The 19,310-nt window shown below is 32.6% G+C and overlaps 1 protein-coding gene across 1 annotated transcript in view; it reads right to left on the reverse strand.

Moving 5' to 3' along the window:
* Positions 1–18,228, reverse strand: part of Rgs21 (regulator of G protein signaling 21) — a 46,155-nt gene extending 27,927 nt beyond the window's left edge. The window contains exon 1 of the mRNA XM_028769975.1: positions 17,926–18,228. The gene's annotated coding sequence lies outside the window, so the exon portion shown is untranslated. The remainder of the gene's footprint in view (positions 1–17,925) is intronic.
* Between the last annotated feature and the right edge of the window lie 1,082 nt (positions 18,229–19,310).

A 19,310-nucleotide genomic window follows, 5' to 3' on the forward strand; every position in this document is an offset into this window, starting at 1 on the left:
GATTAACAAGACCGATTGTACTCACAGAGATCATGCTAATGCTTCATAGCAGCATGGTTTGGGGTACTGAACTCCACTTAATTTCCTATTTTTATAAGTAGCATGCTACTTTCTTCTTGAAAATTGAACAAAAGATAAAAATTAAAAGTCTAATGCAGGGCCACAAGGATAACAGGAGATTAGCAAAATGTCAGTGAAGGACAAAGTCACAGAGTTGGTGAAATTCTATTTAAGACTGTGACTCATAGATTGGGGGATCAGAGAGATGTCAGAAGACAAAGATAGATTAAATAAAATCAGCTCAAAAATTATGTTAGATTGCCAAGATGACCATTAGACAAAACAAAAGAGGCAAGCTGAAGCATGTTGAGGGAGTGGCCAGCACCTTGGCAGTGGTTGTAAGTTTATATTTTGCTCCTTTTAAGTCACAAAAGGAAAAGCAGTGATTGTTTTCATAAAGATCTGTAGAGATTTATGATAGAACTGCAAAAGCAGATAGAACTGCAAAGGCAGTTTGTTTTCGACTATACACTTTAAATTCTACATTTCTGTCTTATGAGAGAGAGAGAGAGAGAGAGAGAGAGAGAGGAGAGAGAGACACAGAGACACAGAGACACAGAGAGAGACAGAGACAGAGAGACAGAGAGACAGAGAGACAGAGAAAATACTATTTTTGGTTCTGTTTTGCTTGAGATGACTGCCTTATTGTTTCACAAATCACACCTCATAAAGGAGTCAGTTTGGGCTCACAGATGTTTTGGGGAACAATCCTCAAATGTTAGAAATATTATGAATAATATCAATTGTGCTGAAACATGTCTCTGAGATTGGTTGATTAGAAATGTGATGCTAATTTTGATATATAACTCTTGGTAAGCTTGTTGGCAGATCACACTACTATCTAGCCATACCTCAGGTTAACATGTTCGAATATATGTTCCTATTGTCTACTTAGGGTACCAAGTGCTACCATCGAGAGACATCTGCCTCAGAAAAGAGAAACAAGATTTCTGATGTAAGTGAAAGCATTGCCTTTTAAAAATAGGTAAATAACATTTGGATCTTAATAGATTCAAACATACAAATTATTTAAAATTAATTCCTGGAGTGATAGAATTTAGTAAAGTTAAGATTATCCACATAACAATCTAGTTTCACTTTAAGGGGAGACTAAAGATCTTTTAACTTCATTTTATAATGTCACAGTCCCATAATATCTGATATTTTACTGGACTCCTAAATTTGAATTTTTTCTTATTGTTGCTAAATATACTAAGTACACACACACACACACACACAGACACACACACACAGACACACACACACAGACACACACACACAGACACACACACACACACACACACACACACACACACACACACACACACAGGCAGTTAATTGACTCCCTTCTATCCATGTTTTATATGTCTACATTGCCATTTTATATATGCAGCATCTGTTTAACAGTTCTCCTGAGGTAACTTTCCCTTTCTTTAAACTCTCTGGTAAAGAGCTTAATATTCAATGTAAAAATATGCAAAACAAGGTTATGGTCTTGGGAAATATTCATAAAACTAAATAATATAATATTAAAAGAAGTTTGTAGTTAGACAGTTTACATACTTGACCAAAATTACTTTGTTAACTTTCTTGTGGTTCAACTTTTTGCAGTGAAATTTTGACCAATTGAAAAAAGCTACTCTCTCTAAACAATTACTCATATATTTAATAATGAACAATGAATAATACTTAGAAGAAGCTGATTAGATTCTTTTTTATTTGAAAGCATCATTAAAGGAACAGACACATATCGAAATGCACAGAAACAGAAAGACACACACACACACACACACACACACACACACACACACACACTGACAGTCAGGATTACATCCCAATATACTTAGAGCACTGTATGTGGTCTCTTCTGCTACTCTATAAGATAACAACTCCAATTTCTTTATTATATAATATTAAAACAAAATATATAAGCCATGACATAAATTACAGCTTATTTTATTTTATTTCAACCAAATTCATATTTCCCAAATGGATAATTTATCCTATCCAATTTATTAGCTAACCCTAATGTAAAATGAATGGTCCAAAAACTTCTTCCACAGAAAATAACTCTTTTCCAAAATATATAAGATTATTTTCACATACTTTTTTTCACAGCCAGTTAACTATCTCTCTTTGTGTAATAATTTTGATTTCACATTTTTATCCTTTATAATTATAAAAATTAAATTTTCTAGAGTAGCAAAAGCAATAAGAACTATTCCCTTTGTTGTAAAGAACTGATTAAATACCTGGCATGCTGCTTAGGGATACTCAATCATGTAACTTTTCTGACAGGCTAAATGGGTTTCTCCTAATTTGTAGATTATTGCTGAAGGAACTCCCTTTTCAGCATTATGAAGAAGGCAGGAAGTCATCAAATAAGTGCACTGCCGGGAACCAGACAGTAGTGAGTCTCCCACTGAATCTATCATCCTCTGACTATTGGGCCTTTTAATCTTCTGGTTAGTGGTGCTTAAGCTTGACTTATAGACTGGGTACAGGAAATTCAGAAATGTCATACATGCATTAATTTTCAATCAATTGGTTTTTAAAAAATATGCTCCTCAGGAAGTGATAGTGTGTAATTTGTTACCCTAGATGCTATAATAATGACATGGTATCTTGAACAATCACTAAACAATATATCCACCAGTTTCTTATTGTTTATTTGCTGTGTCCGAAATTCTTAGTGTGATGTTTTGTAAATTATTTCGGTAAAAATACAGATTTGTTTGTTACTATCATACAGATTGATTTTTTCCCCATTATTTCCTAACAGTGTGCTTGATTTATAATTATTCATTTATATTTGTGGTGCTAGGATCAAACCCCGGGTTGCATAGAAGTTAGGTAAGTGCCCTATCACATTTGTTTATCTATTTCTGGAAGACTCTAGGTTCATAGGTAAGTGCACTATCACATTTATTTTTGGAGGACTCTAGATTCATAGGAAGAAAGAAGAATGGGACAAAAGGGTCTTCCATCCACATCAGTTTTTCCCAGTGGTTCACATTGTATGTAAGTGTATACACAGTAGCAAAAACAGAGAATAAACACTGATATATGTGTGTCTGTTTTTCCAGTTACCATGGCAATTTATTTAGCCACCATAGTAACAGGGGAGAGGATTATTACATTGCCTCAAGAAATATCCCTAAAGCTGTGTCTTTAAAGACATACCTCTACATCTTCTCAAATCATTAATTTTTAATCATCTTTAATTTTGCCTTTTCAAGAAATTTTAAGAAATGGTGTCACATAGAATATGGTGGTGTAAGACTGTTATGATCCTGAAGACAACTGGTGTTGTTTTCTGTATGGACAGTCTTTTTACTTTTCACAGTGTAGCATTCTACTAGTATGGTTATATTATCATCTTCCCATACACTTTTTGAAAAACACTAGATATTTAGAGTTTTAATCTATTAAAATTCAAACAGCTATTGGAATCATATGTATGTAGATGACTATGGTTATATATTTAAAACCTTTTATATAACTTTTGTGTATTTATCTACACATATATGAAAGAGTCTGAGTAAGTACTTAACAGGGAGACCATTACTTGCATTGTGTCTGCAGTGTGCATATTTCTGTGTTTTTGCAATTCCTTCCCTATCATCTTTAGATCAAACTGCTCCCTTGGTAATTCTGCCCAATGTTGCTAAAAGACTGCAAGCCATTCTTTCTATACATCTTTATTGTTGGTATCATAATTTTTTTTTTAGAATTTTTTGATTATATCCCTTTTTTAATTATTGATCTGGACACAAGACACATTCTTTTAGTAGACTGTTGTGTGTTTTCACCTGGGAATATGCAATTTGAAATTCCAGCAATTGTTGTTTAAACCTCTACGTCTTTATTCTCCTTGGACCTCACCTTTACCAAATTGACTGTGAGCATTTACTGAGCTCCTGGTCTACAGTCTTGCCCTGTTCACATATTCAGTTAAACTTATGTAAAACATACAGACATATTGCATGTAAAATATAAATGTTATGTTAAACTCATATTTGAAACAGAAATCTGTTTTACTAGGCAAATTAATGCCTTTTCATTCATATGTAAAAAGATAGACAAGTGTTCAAAATTCTTAAAGCTATATTCAGATCTATCTTTAAAAAGAACACTATATCATATAGTTTTTCTTAAAGTAATCTAGACACCCACAGATAGGTCACACCCATCAAACATAAATATGAACTCCTATTAGTGATACATGAACACAAATATAATATAATATCATAATCACCCAATCAATCCCCCGTATGAGCCTCTGCTTTATTCCTAAGGACTCATATCTGAAATATGAGCTCTCGAAATCCAACATGTTTAAAAATGAGTTTGTAGACTTCTATCATTTTCTTCTTTCTCTCCCTCCATTTCCCCCAAACTTACTCTTCTTGCTTATGTTTAAAGTATGCATTAAGTCATTCTAATATAAAATGTCAGTTATAAAAGTGCTGAAGGACAGTGATTTGCCAGGTTTTATATAGAAATTCTTGGTATTTGCCTATCATCAGAATTCTACCAATATCACTCCTGTTCACTGTTTTATCATAACTAAGGCTCTCTTTCTGTATAGTTCTCACTCATATCCATTCTGCACTCCTTCAGAGAGTCATACTGAAAGGAGTAACTATCCCAACATGTTCTGTGCTAAGACTGCGCATTTTATGCAACCCTCTTATGATTTCTCAATTCTCCAAGATGTGGTTCTGATCTGATTTTATAGGCTATCTCTCAATGTTCCTTTTTAAAATTTTCCTTCTTCAAAGTTCATCTTTTCACTGTAAATCCCACTTAAAGCAAACAACTGAGGCTGGGGTGATCACAGTTAACTGGAATTCTATACATTAGTCCTCACACTGATTTCACTCTTATTTGTCTCATCCATACCAACTATGATCTTCTGATTTCTGGACTTGCTCAAACTTTGGTCTGAATGCTGTTCTGACTCTTATCAAAGGAGCTGGAAGCAACACCAGCCTATAACCTTTCATCATCTCTGTAGGTTGTTTAGTCATTCCATTTTGAGATCTTAAGAAAATAGACTGTGTATTTAATTGTGAGTGTGCATGTTTGTATGTGTATGGGTATGTAGGTACCCAAGGAAGCCATAGGAGGGCTTTGGTTCCCTTGGAGCCATTTGATAAGGGTGTGACAAACTAAACTCAGATCCTCTGCAAGAGCAGCATGTGCTCTTAACCACTGAGATGTCTAACCAGCTGCTACTTTCAGTTTTCTTAGTCCATACAGATTAATGAAATAATTAAACAGTATTCACTTCTCAACAACTAATACAGTACTCCATACATAATAAAATTATCAGCTTAGTTATATTATTAATAAAATGGATTATAAAATATAATTTAATAGACTACAATGAAAATTCATATTTTCATTTTGCTTAGTAAACAGGGCTTATCTTGTGCCTTGTCACAAAGAGAGCTACAAGATAAAATTTTATGATTGTTTAAGTAAATAAATTCTTATGCTTAATCTTTTTCATAATGTACAAAAGGAAATAGAGGGCTTTGGGTCTGACTTAATACTTTTCAATTTTTTATCTGTGCTGACCTCTTTTTTCTCATCTGTGTTTTTCTGCAGCCATTGATATTAGAGAACAAAGATTTGGGGTATATTAACTGTGTGATGATTTAAAAGCATCCTTCTTCATAAGATGTAGGAAACTGCCATAGCAGTTTAATTCATGTTAATGATATTTCTTTAAGCCAGAATGATGTGTGGCTTCATAATTTTATTTTTTCATGCCTAGAAGTTTGCATTGTTATCTTAATTATCAGATGATTTTTAAAAAATCCCACACTTCATTCTTTAAAGAAATAGTCACTACAGATCTAGAAATATTTAAGTGGTAACTTTAGCAAGTGTTATAGGTATCCGATGAGTCTCAGTGTAACGGCTTTGGGAAATGCAAAGGAATGTTGCTTTTTGCTCAAAGTAAAGCTAACATATCTTCAAGGGAAAAAATGGAAGAGGTATTTGAATTTTATGTTCACATTAGGGAGGTGAGTCCTGTATATTTTAGAAGACTTGTATTTATTTTCTCTGAATTTAGTCAGGAGTTGTCAATTTACTTCTAGTTATATGTGACAGTAGTAAGGTTTTCAAAGTCTACTGAAAACAAGTAACATTAAACCTGTGATTTATGAGATTAAGTTATGTGTGTTATTTTGACTGAAGTCAACTTTCCTTTGTCATTTCAAAGGAGAAAAAAAAATGAATGGCCTAGAAAACTGTAAGAGTTGATCTGTCAGAAATAATTTCCAACTGCATAATGTTTTCACGAAGTGAGTTAATTTATTTTAATCGTATTTGTAATGTGAAAGTATAAGATAATGATAATATTAGCTTCTAAAATTTTATCCTAGCAAGTAGAGTAATTATGGTAGAAATATCTACAAATAATTTCGTAATTTATTAATTCTGTACTTAATTTTGACATGTTTCTCATAATTTACCATTGCATACAATACTCTGATAGATATCTCACAGTATACACATATATTTGTCAACACAAATTTCTAGAAATAAGTTTACCAGATAAAATTTTATGCACAATTTTATACTTTGGTACTTGTTGGTAAACTGGTCATTAAAAGTACTGTATTGATTTGTACTGTTATAAGGAACATTTCTCTAAAATTTTCTAAAAATTAATTTTAATATAAAATGATTTTAATTGACAAAGATTCCATGAGATATACAGTTCATGTTTTATTGAGACTCTTATTTGGAATTAAAATATTAATTTAAAAAATACAATAAACTATGAAAGCAAATTATCATTCAACTATAAAGCACTTAAATTACAAATTTTAAAATCAACTTATTCCATGTTATCTGTAATTAAGTTTTATCTCTAATTTTTATATTTCTAATTCTTATACATCCAATCTTGAAAATAGTGAGTATATCTTAGAACTAAACTGTGATTGTCAATAAGACTATAATATTAAGTATGCCTTTCTTTTTAAAACAGAGGCTATTATACTCATTTTTCATACGGGGCACAATTCCTAATTCCAACTAATTGGATTTTAGTCCTTGAAATAAAGACAATCTTATTGGTAAACTGGGAATATAAATTAAAATGGTAAATATTTTTAATTGCTTGAGATGCTGATTGCAGAGCCTCAAGTTTTTTGGCATTATAGCATTTTTCCCTAATCTTTTTATGCATGTGACGGGGTATAGCAAACTTTCTATATTTATCAAATGCTCGATTAATTATTTAATAAGCCTTTGCCTTCCAGATGGCAAACTCTTTTAAGAATGCTTTCTGTTTCTTTTGTAAAATGTAGTAATTTTTCATTTCATACATATTTGTTTAAACACAGGATTTTTGGCCTTATACTTTCCTGCTTTCTTGAGGTTATGTGATCTGTGGCATTGTAAAACACACTTGTTGCAAGGAAGCTTTTTTTTTTTTTTTACTATCTGTGTTAATTTTTATAGTAATCTGGTGTTGTTTTTTTAAGCTCTCGTCATGTTGATTTCTTTTGTAATTGTTTTTTATTAACCCCCTATCCATAGCTCTGCATTAAGAGCTGCTTTGTGAGATCTGGTTTACACTCTTAGCAGCTTCTTAAGCAAATCAACAATTAGGTAAAAAAAAATTTACATTTAAAGGTATATGTGTAATGAGATTCTTTTGCTATGTTTGAAGAAATAATTGATTACTATTTTGAAAATATCATCATATAGTTACTGATAATTGTCAGAAGACAGAATTTGTTCTATTCCGGTCTCTAAATATAACATAAGGCAGAACCAAATTAGCAAGAATTGGAGCTGGCCAAGACTTTGTTATTCTTATCTTTTTGAAACTATAATATAATTACATCATATTTTTCTCCCCTTTCATCCACTATATTTATGTCATATTTTGCTTCCCATACTTACGTCTTATTTCTCTTCCCATTCATCCATTCTGGCTTCCTGTAAGATCCCGAAGATCAAGGAGTTGTCTGTGAGATTGGGTCTCCTATTTATGTGTCAAGCTACAGCTACAAAGCCACATCAACATGACTATCTAAATATGGTCTGAACAAGCATGATGCCAATAGACATACCAAAATTAGAGAGGAAAAGCCCACACAGCCTCAAGCTTACACAAAGAACTACAGGCAACTGAGGGATTTTGAGAGTTGGCTAGGACTTTTTGAAGGACTCTTTGGACTTCATAAGCATGTTTGAAATATGTAGATATATGTGCTAGTTTATTGGCTTATTCACTTACTCTAAGAAAGTGGCTAATATAATTCAGTTCTCTCTTGACATATGTGATGGGGGTATACATGGCGAGACTACTTCTAAAGTCTAAGGGACAGGCAGTATGTAACCCTGACACTTGAAAAGCTAAGGCAACAGGATCACAGCAGGCTAGTCTAAACTGCATAGAGTGACTCTATATCAACAACAACATGATCTAGACTCACAGGGGGAATATTGAGCATATTGTAAATGCAAAACACGTCAGTGCATCTTAAGCATCAAGAAACTACTGGTTTTCAATTTGTGAAATCACTTATCATCATCACGTCAATACCATAAAATAAATTTTAAGTAAATATCATTACTTATGCTTCTTTTACATGTGAAAATGTTCACATGCTTAGGTAAAAAACTCACTTACAATTAGAAGATAAACCTTGTAATCATCTGGAGAATCTATGTTGAAGTTGTTATTTTATGTTGTGTTCAGTAACACAGGATTGTCCATCTTTGTTTTACTCATAAATATTAAAATATTTTAAAATAACTCCACTCCTCCAAGTGATATAATACTAAGCGACATCTCATTACTATAATACCATATTTAGCATTTTCACATTCCAGTAACGAAGAGACTATCCAGACTTGTGAATCAATAAAGTCAATAATCATTCCATCAACTTGGTACTCAGATGCAGTAACTGCAGAATCCATATTTAGATGTATTAATTATTAGTCATGGAATCACCATATTTTATCTCTGTAATGTTTCAAATATTGTAAGTGTCTCATATAAAGCATTACTCCTTTTAACATAATAACTTTAAGAGAGTCATATTCTTCCTTTAGGATCTATTTGCTCACGTTAGTCATAGCAAAGTAGACTAAAATTTGAATGGCGAGATATTTATTTTAGATTATTTCCATCCTCACATCAGTATAATTAAAGGCAGAGAGAGGTAATTTTAGGAAAGGCAAACAGATTTTTGTGAGTCGCAGGTCAGTCTGGTCTACATATAGAGATCTAGGTCAGCCAGATCTACGTAGTAAAACACTACCTCAAACAAAAGGAATACAAAGATGCTAAGTTCAAATTTTCACCATTAAGTCTTTATCATCAATAAAGAAGTCTTAACTTCCTGTGCATCTTAGACATATCAGTTTCCTATTGTTTACATCTAATTTTTGAATGATTTTCTGTGCAATGAAGATATTTGTTGACATGTAATAAATTTTGTGTGCTTGCCTTTAGCAAGGTATAATTTAGCTTATTTTAAATATTAGCGTTAGAAAAGATGCGAAATATATAAAAGTACATTAAACCAATATAAGCGTCTATGGATATGGATTTTTTCAATGTAAAAATGTCAATATATATATATATATATATACATATATATATACATAATATTGCTATTTTGTTATGATTAGATTTCTAGGTACAATGTAGTCATTATTCATATTTTCCCACAAGAAACACACATTGAGGTGAAATACTATTCTTTAGGGAAAAAGAGTCTTGTTTCTGACTCTCAATTCAGCTCTATAACTAGTGTAACAAAAAAATCTCAGTTAAACACAGCAGGGACAGCCTAACCCTTATGTGAAATAAATCTTCACAACAATTCTCAGAAAAGGAGAAATCATGCTCAAATGTTAAACAATAATTAACCCCAAATAAAAACTCACGTAATAAGAACGTTCTGTTAGTATCTTATAGGATTTTTCATGTTTCCATGACTTGACTAACTTTATTTTAACCAAAATGGAACTATAATTGATGTCCTGACAATACTAATTGATCATCTCATATTAAACAAAGCTATTTTTTCCCTTTGATTTTCTTTGTGGTGTGCATGTGTGTGTGTATGAGTGTGTGTGTATACTTATGTGCACTGAATACCTCTTTCTCTGTCTCCCTCTCCCTCCCCTTTCCCCTCCCCCTCCCTCTCCCCCTCCCTCTCCCCCTCCTTCTCCCCCTCCCCCTCCCCCTCTCCCTGTTGACTCTTTTTTCCTCTATCTTTTATTGTCTAGAAAAAGGGTCTATTTTAATGTTTTTCCACAGAGACCCAAGACTTGTTGTCATGGCTATAAGCTATTGTAAACAGGCAGCTTTTGTGGAAATTTACCAGCCTGAGTAGTCATAGACCTTGTAAATAGGTAGCTTTGGCGAATAATACCAACTTAGATAAGGACAAGAGAATCATAGGCAGAGTCATAGTGACCTGTCCCCTGAACCTTCACCCAGCCAATACCCTGTTCTGAAAGATATTTGTACTCCCCCGGACACCCACGTTCCAGTGTCCATGCTCCCTTCCCCATGTCCTGCATTTTTGTGTTTTTAACCCCTGTGTGAATAAGTAAAAATTATGGTTTGATCTAAAAAATAAAAATAAAAAAAGGGTCTAGAATTAATGATGTTGCCTACTCTTTCTGGCCAGCTAGCTCTAAGGAACTCTCTGTCCCTGTCCTCCAATGCTATGGTTTGTATAATCATGCCTGACTTTTTCTGTGAGTGCTGGGGATGTGAACTCTGGTTCTGTGCCTTTACTGCAATATTACTAATTGACTGAGCCATCTATTCAGTCACTATACTCGTGTCTGTAGAAATAGTTTATAACCAACTTATGTAATATTTCTATTTGTACTTAGATCTATATTTGGTTCATTGATTACAGTTTTGATAAGGATGAACAGCAAAGCATCATATGAACACACTAATCACCTTCTCATTTTCCTGTCTTCCTCCAAACTCTGCCATGATCCATAATCACTCCTTCTCAAATTAATGGCCTCTTTTTGATTATTAAATACTAGTGTCATTGTTTACAGGAACCTATTTTTAAATAAAGTCTAGCCTATTTTAAAATAAAGTCTTTAGTATAGTGCTATAATCTCTCTAATAAATATTATAGTGAAGAATCTCTTGATTATATACTTTTCTGACTCATATCTTCATCTTTTTTCCCTTTGAATGAATGTTTTTCTTACGGGTAGTCTCAGTACTTAAGTAATTTTTACTGAATTTGTTCCCTTGAATGCTGATAGTACTGTCTTCCCGTGTTTCTCAAATGCTACTCTTGATAATTTTTTTCTTTGTAGCATTCTTCAAAACTTTCACTGGCTCTGCACTTTAATTTCCTCATCAAGCTTGCCATCTATCTAAGAAGCTCCCCTAGGCTAACTTTGCATGTATTCATTGTACACAGAGTTGGCTTTTATAATGGTAATTTCCTTTTGTTACTTGTCTTTTGACTATGGCATCTATTTATTTAGCATTTTTCAGCTATTGTTTTTCCTCATCTACTCAGTATTCTGAGCAAGGGTCTGGGAGTCACTTTCTCCCCTTTCCTCCCTTCTGACATATTCTATTTATTTTCATATTTCATGACTTATTTCACTTTGACTTTAGCAGAGTAAAATCCCTGCCTAACATTTTTACAATAGATTCTTAACTGTGCATCTAGCACCCTCTCTTCCCTTGCTGAAGACCACACCCAAATAATGCAACAGGTTTCCGTTTTCTGAAAAACAAATCTGAGATAATATCATTCCCTGAGCAGATGCCATGCAAAGCAATGTAATTTCCTTCATGGCCAACCTTTATGCAAAGACAGAGAGGCAGCTGCCTCTGTGAGGTGAAGTAGGGAGATTCTTTTCCTCCAACACAAATGTCTCAATTTCCAAAACCATTATATCTAATATTTCTTTATGTGTACTTTATGTTAACAAATTGAGTTCTCTATGAACAAAACAGAACACTTAATTTTTTAAAACAAAAATATAATTAAGTAATTTCGGTTGCTCATGTAGTTTTCAAAGCTGGTACTGAATGTACACTGACCCTTTATCCATTTTCATCCCTTTGCCTTCTTTATCTTGGTGTGCTTACCGAAGTTATAAAAGACTCAGGGCATATTACTATAATCTCTACTCAAAATTTTATTATTTCATTTGCTTTGCTTATGATTTCTTTTTCTGTTCTCAGTATTTAATCCAGAATATTTAAAGGTATTATTCTTTAAAGTAGGAAAAACTGTTGGTAGCAACTGAAAATTTACCTTAACATACTCTTTAGAAGGTTGAGAAAAAGAACAGAGATGAATTGGGGAATTAATGTGTGTGGGAGTATTTGCTGGGTAAGGGTTCTTGACTTGAAGGTTTTATTCTTTTGGGAAACCTGAAAAGTCAGGAATACATAATGCTCTTTAAGTCAGGCACAATGGAACACAAGTATTTTAATAATTTTTAAGAAACACATTTCTATAATTCCAACCTCTGAAAATATTTGAAAACAATAAAATCTGCACCATTGACTAGAGCTTCACATTTACAACTTCCTTCCTAAGGGATTCTTTATGGGGCCTTTGAATGACATGTTATATATGGGAGTGGGCTTTGGTTCTCAAAGTTTTGGAGCAATTAGGTTTGATTAAGGATCTTGTTTCTGATTATATACAATCTATACTCAAGCTTAATAGTCCAAATTCTGCATATCTATGTTTAAATAGATCTCAGGTTTCAATAGGACAACTATTTAAGTCAGCTCCCTAGTACCCTGGGGGGCAGGAGTAATCTGTGTATCTGTCTATTTCCCTGGAAAAATCTCCTATAAAACCTGTACAGTCAGAATACTGGATTAGCAGGTCCACTTCTAATTTCCTGGTAACATATTATGTAGCTATGAGTACATTATAAGAAAAAAACAGCTTTAAATGTCTTTAAAATATGAAATATACACAAATTCATTTGCTGTGGTATGTGTGAATTTGTCTTTATGATTTTGGCTTTATTTTTAAAGTACATCTCTCTTTTTTATATAGTGTGAAATAAAAAAATAGCTTAACTATTAGAAATAAACTTACATTCCAGATGCTCATTATTTTCTGATCAGGCTCTTGTTATTATACAAAAGCATGTTTTTTTTTTTCTAGAATTCATTAGGAAGTAGTTTGATTTATTCTGCTCTACATCCAACTAATAAGTCTTTTACTCATCATCATGTTCTTTAATATATGAATATGCAAATAATTTATATAAAAGCAATTTAAAAGACATAAAATAAAATCAATAAGCACTTGTTTCTTCAAATAAAGTGTTAATAACTCCCCCTGTTATTTGTGTTTTTAGTGTTTAGTACCTGAAGTTATAATTAGAAAACAGCAAGGATCAGAAGGATTTTTACATGAGTTGTGTTTCATCAATGTGCCTTGGGATTAGAAATTCCCCAAGTCATAAACCTTCCATCTATTTCCAATGGAAATTCAGCCCTAATGTCAAGTCATTATAAGTTTATTAGGTCCTTGTCATAATACCCGTTATAAATTAGATCATTTTATAGTCTCAAGAATGGAAAAGTAATTAAATTGGTGGTTTTATTAGTTGATGGACAGTTTCAAAGAGTTTATTTCTCTTGGAAAAATCAAGGTATATTGTTCTTTTATCTTCCAAAAAAGTGTTTAATGGAACAGTGAAGCCATATAAAATTCTAAATGTAACAGAATAAGATAATTTTAACATGAATATAGACTGGATTTTATTAATATCTATTAAAACATGTATTTTAAATATGTGAAGTTTTTGCTTTAGAATTTAAATATTAGGATTTTTCTTCATTACTATGTGAATTAAATTTCAAAACAGGTATTTAATTTGGTGAATTAAAGGTAGTCATGTTAATATTACAGTCTATTCTTTGAAAATAAGCTAATTGAAGGCTTTATAAAATGACATGGAGATTAAATCTTTGTAAATTCTTAAGTGTTATAATTAGTCTTTATGATTTTTTCCTCTCCAGACTCAAAAGAATACAAATGATTAAAGTCAGCTAAATTGAAAAGGAAATCTTGAGTATCTTTATTCATTTAGCTAATTCTAAACTTGCCTTCTTTCCTCTCATGTTATTTATTATTTTCTTTTTATTCTAGAAATGCTAATGCAGCTACATAAAATTAAACGAGCAGTATATTACATTGTAAAAACCATATTCCGAAGTGTCTTGAGCCAGTCTTCAGTAATTCTTTTAGAACATATGTGTTTTCTAATGTGAAAATCATGGAGATAACACAATTCCTTGTCTTACACACCGAGCCCCATCTAATTTTTTAGTGTCCGAACTCCTTCAAGATGGGGTGCTCTGATTCTTAGCTTCCCCAGCCAGTATTATAATGATGAACACTGTGTATGCATATCTGCAAAATGTGTTTTGTTAGTGTTTAGTCAGTCATAGATGAATTTAAACAGGTGACATTGTGTAAAGAGCTTCATTGTTTTCTTAACATGTTTCAACTACCCTTGTGCATTAGATGTTTGGCACATGTTCCAGTGTTTGTCTTATAATATCTTTTACTGAGCGTTCCTTTTGTATGTTTTGGTTATCAAAACAATTTTACTTCTCAGACACTACAGACACACTCCTTCAGATTACCCTTTGCCATCATTTCTATAAGGAATGGGGAGTTCAATAATCTTATTGTCACTATACAACAAGTGGAAGCCTGTGAATCTGCTAAGAGATTCCATTGCTCCTTCAGCTTCTATACTGTATAGTTCTAATTTTGTAGCCATGAAGACAGTAATTTTTCTTATAATACTTACATACAAATATATGATATATAATATATTATATATAATATTTATTAATATAAACTTATGTATGTATATTGTATAGATATATCATATATGTATACATGATATGATTCAAATTATATGCTCTGAAACTATAGTAGCTTCAATTTTGCCATTTGTCTACAGCTTAAGAAGAATAATTCAGTGACTGAAACTTAAATCTGAATACTCTAGTCTCATAATAATCTACAGAATATGGAATGAAAGGATAAAAGTGTTGATCAAAACTGAAGCAGAGAAGAACAGTGGTTAGGAGATATCCACTCCCTATGATGCACTGTAGCAGAATGGTGCTTGATTTTACTCAGCCAAGTGCCCTGGGACACCTTTGTAATAAATTACAAAAAGATGTCTCTAGTTGTGAGTGAAAATGTTGCAGAAACAGATCAAGTGTTTACTTAAAAATGAATGCCTCAGACTTTTTTCTGTTACTAAATCACAAGATTTCATTTTTATGAATAGATACGTTTAAAAATACGCACTAATGGTTTTTTGCATAGGTGTTACTCTAACTGTAACTTGTACAGGTAGGTAGCCTTAGTGAGAATTCCATGGGGAGACCTACTTTAATATTAATTATGTTTATTTTTTTCTTTTAAAAAATGCTCTTATTTTAATAATTAATGGGAGGAAAGTGGAAATACATATTTTATCTTTTATTTTGTGCATGGGTTGATTTTCCTAGAAACCACATTTTGAAATTACACGGATAAAGTTGAACTGAGTAGCCTGACAAATACAGAGGCAGATGCTCACAGCCAACCATTGGACTGAATATGGGGTCCCCAATGGAGGAGTTAGAGAAAGGACTGAAGGAGCTGAAGGAGTTTGCAACCCCGTAGGAAGATCAACAATATGAATCAACCAGACCCCTCACCCCCCAGAATTCCAAGGGACTAAACCACCAACCAAGGAGTAAATATTGAGTAACTCGTGGCTCCAGCTGCTTATGTAGCAGTGGACGGCCTTGTTGGGCATCAATGGGAGGAGAGGCCCTTGTTTCTGTGAAGGCTAGATTCCTCAGTGTAGCTGAATTCTAAGGCAGAGAGGTGGGAGTGGGTGGGTGAGTGAGGCAACACCCTCATAGAAGCAGGAGGAGGAGGGATCAGACAAGGGATTTCAGGGGGGTGTTGAGAAATGGGAAAGGGGAGAACATTTGAAATGTAAATAAAGAAAATATCCAATAAAAATGAAAAAAAGAAAAAGAAAAAAAGTTTATCTTACTCTCGAAGTTGCTTGACTCTTCCTCTCTTTGTTAATTGGTTGCAGAACGATTTCATACCTACTCAGAAGATTACTTCAGCCCTCAGTTTAATGTCAAGTGTGATGGTCAGCATATATTTATGAAGATGGTGATGACATAGAATTATTAAACACCGGCAATATCTCTTGAATGAATTAGTCTTTCAAAACAATATTTAATTTTTAAAAGGTCTTACTTTTTTAATAGGCAATCTTTACCTTGAGTGTGAACAGTGATGAATTCATTTCTGATAAAGCACTAAAACGACCTTTGATAGAAATAACCTATAGAAAAGTATCTTAATTAGGAACTAAATTATACCTGACTTAGGAACCTTTTTCGAAGTCACAGTTTTACTTCTGTTTTTCTCATAGAAGAAGTCTTAGGAGAGAACTGTATGGCACAGACAAAACAGAGAACTAAGCTCAACAGAAAAGGTTTTGACAGATTCCATTACTCTGAGAGACCCATTGCTCACCTTCAGGAAACAGGAAGTTAAAAGTGGTCTGATGGAATGGGAGCTTATGATGTCCCTTAGCAAACCAAGGCTTAAGTTTTACTCCTTTCCCAACTGCCCAGAAGCAATTAGCAGAAGTAATTAATACTGTTACCTTGTGAATTCTTTGGCTGCTTGGTTTATTTTCAAATCATATGGACAATGGTAGTATCTCCTAAGTATACCTGAAGGCATAATTGATATTTCTAGGGTTATTGGATATATTTCTTTTAAAGACAATACAGTACCTTAATATTTTCTATTGATTTCTTTAAAACAGACCGTAAGTGGTAAAGCTATTAATACTTATTATTTTAGATTACAACAAATATTAGTAAAGGACCCAATGAACTGTCAGAAATTTGGCACATGATACAAACTTTGAACATGTAATTATACGCACATAACTACTAATGTAGTTCATGGATGAAGAGAGACAAAGATACAGGAATCATTTCATCTTGATCCAGGAATGCATTTATTTACTATCAGAATCTTATAAAGCTGAGAAGTAAACCTATAAGGACTAATCCTTTTAAAAACCTAGAGATTACATTGGGTGTTTAAATTTATCTTGTGTGAAATTAAGACATTTTCACTCTTAAGGATAAAACTGAAAAAATGGTGAAAAGGATAAGCTATATATATCCATTTTAGCACTATTATGGTTGTCATCTTATGTTTTGTCTAAATCAGCTAAATTTCAAAAAAACCTATAAATATATAAAATTTCATATTAAGTATGTAATATATCCTATTTTTAACCCCATCTTCACATTGAAAAAATAACTTATTATTTTGGAGTTTGGTAATTATTTTCCTATGTACTTGATGAATGCTTTATTAATCGTCCTAGTCTTAGCAAAATAAAGGGGAAGGGGGAAGAGGATATTTTCCTTTCATCCTTGCTCTATAATTCTCTGGGCTCAACTATTCTGTATCTTGTCTCTTCTTTCCTCCTGTGAAGTCTGATATTATTCTCTGTTCAATTTTCCTTTTCAAATTTGAATCAAACTATTTGGCAGAGTGTCAGTGCTCTGACAGTCTGTGACAATATATTATTTTGTGTGAATGTTAGCAAATGATTAGCTAGTAAAAGTTTTTCATTTTATGATTCTCAGCTTGCTGAGTTTGATGAATACGATCTAATATCTGGAATTTTTATCTTTAAATGTCATCAGTTTCCTCTTTGTAGTAGGTTCTCTCTCCTTTTTTTTAAAAAAATAACAAGTTTAAATGACATTATACTCACACAAATGTGCTGCAGGGGAAGTCACTTCTTCCCCTGATGTGGTCCTTGTTCCCAGGACTGATTCGAGGATCCTCCTTCTTTAATGGGTTTTTCTTCCGACAAGTAACTTTGCTATAACATGCTCCCTACCCTGTATGTTTATTTTCTAAACAATCTTCAAACAACCACATTATTCTTCAGCTTAGTTTCTGAACACCACTGAATTCATTTCATACTCTAGATATTTAAATTATAGTTTGAAGGATTTTGTTATTTCTATCAAGTTCTCATAAATCAAATTCACTCATTACCCCCAGCTGTTCTGGTCTCTGCTTAATGACCTATTGCTTGAATGTGTATCCTGGAATTTTCACGATGTGAAGTCACCTTGTGGTATGTAAATTATTTTTTTTCAGTCAAAAAATGTAAATCTTTATTTTGCAATTGTACTCTGACTACAGAGATCAATTTGAAAAAAAAATAATGACAAACTTTTTCCTTCTGAAGGCTGTATTTGCATGGCTTCATATGGTCTAAATATTTGCATGGAAAATTCATCCTTCATTTTACATCTGCATAGCTTATTCTTTGGTTTCAGTCAATCAAAGTGCATCTGGAGGACACTTAAAATACTGAAAAAGCTTTCAGTATATAAACAACATCTTTATCAAGAGAAGACATTGGAGAAAAATTTCAAAGTATTTAATAAGTTTTAGAGTAATAGGAGATACTTGAAGTATACAATCACACAAGGTACTAAGGTCATTTGAATGTTTGTATATGTGTATGTGTATACGTATATATATATATATTTGAATGTCATATATATATACAGCATACCAGCTATTGTAGTGAGATCATCTTTAATGACTCTTTTATGTATGAAATAAAGACAAATCAAAGCAAATCAATATGGGTTCACTATGTCATGATTTACCACATAGCAAATCAGCTGATGAGATGATGAGATAGCTCAGTAGACAAAGACACTTACTCCTAAGCCTGATAATTTCTATTTTAATCTCTGGGTACAAGAGATCTGACTCTAGCAAGTTGAATTTTTTGTCTCCACATGAATAAATAAATAAATAAATAAATAAATAAATAAATAAATGTTATAAAATTTGATCACCAAACTAATCTAGAATAATATTTGTTTTGTTTTAATTCTTAACAGATTGGTGTGGTTAGTAAAACTGTGAAAGCAAGAGTTCATAAAATTTTCACACAGTAAATCATTTGATATGAAGATATGAGGACCTGAGTTTGGATCTCTACCAATCATATAAAAAGTCTAGAGGCCCCTGAGGTAGGCGTGTATATTCCACTTCTCAGGATGTAGAGACAGAAAGATCCCTAGGTTTTCTGGCCAGTCAGTCTAGACAAATCAGTAAGCTTCAGGTTCA

This window comes from Grammomys surdaster, unplaced genomic scaffold (assembly GCF_004785775.1).
Source record: "Grammomys surdaster isolate TR1022 unplaced genomic scaffold, NIH_TR_1.0 196, whole genome shotgun sequence".
Lineage (NCBI taxonomy): Eukaryota > Metazoa > Chordata > Mammalia > Rodentia > Muridae > Grammomys > Grammomys surdaster.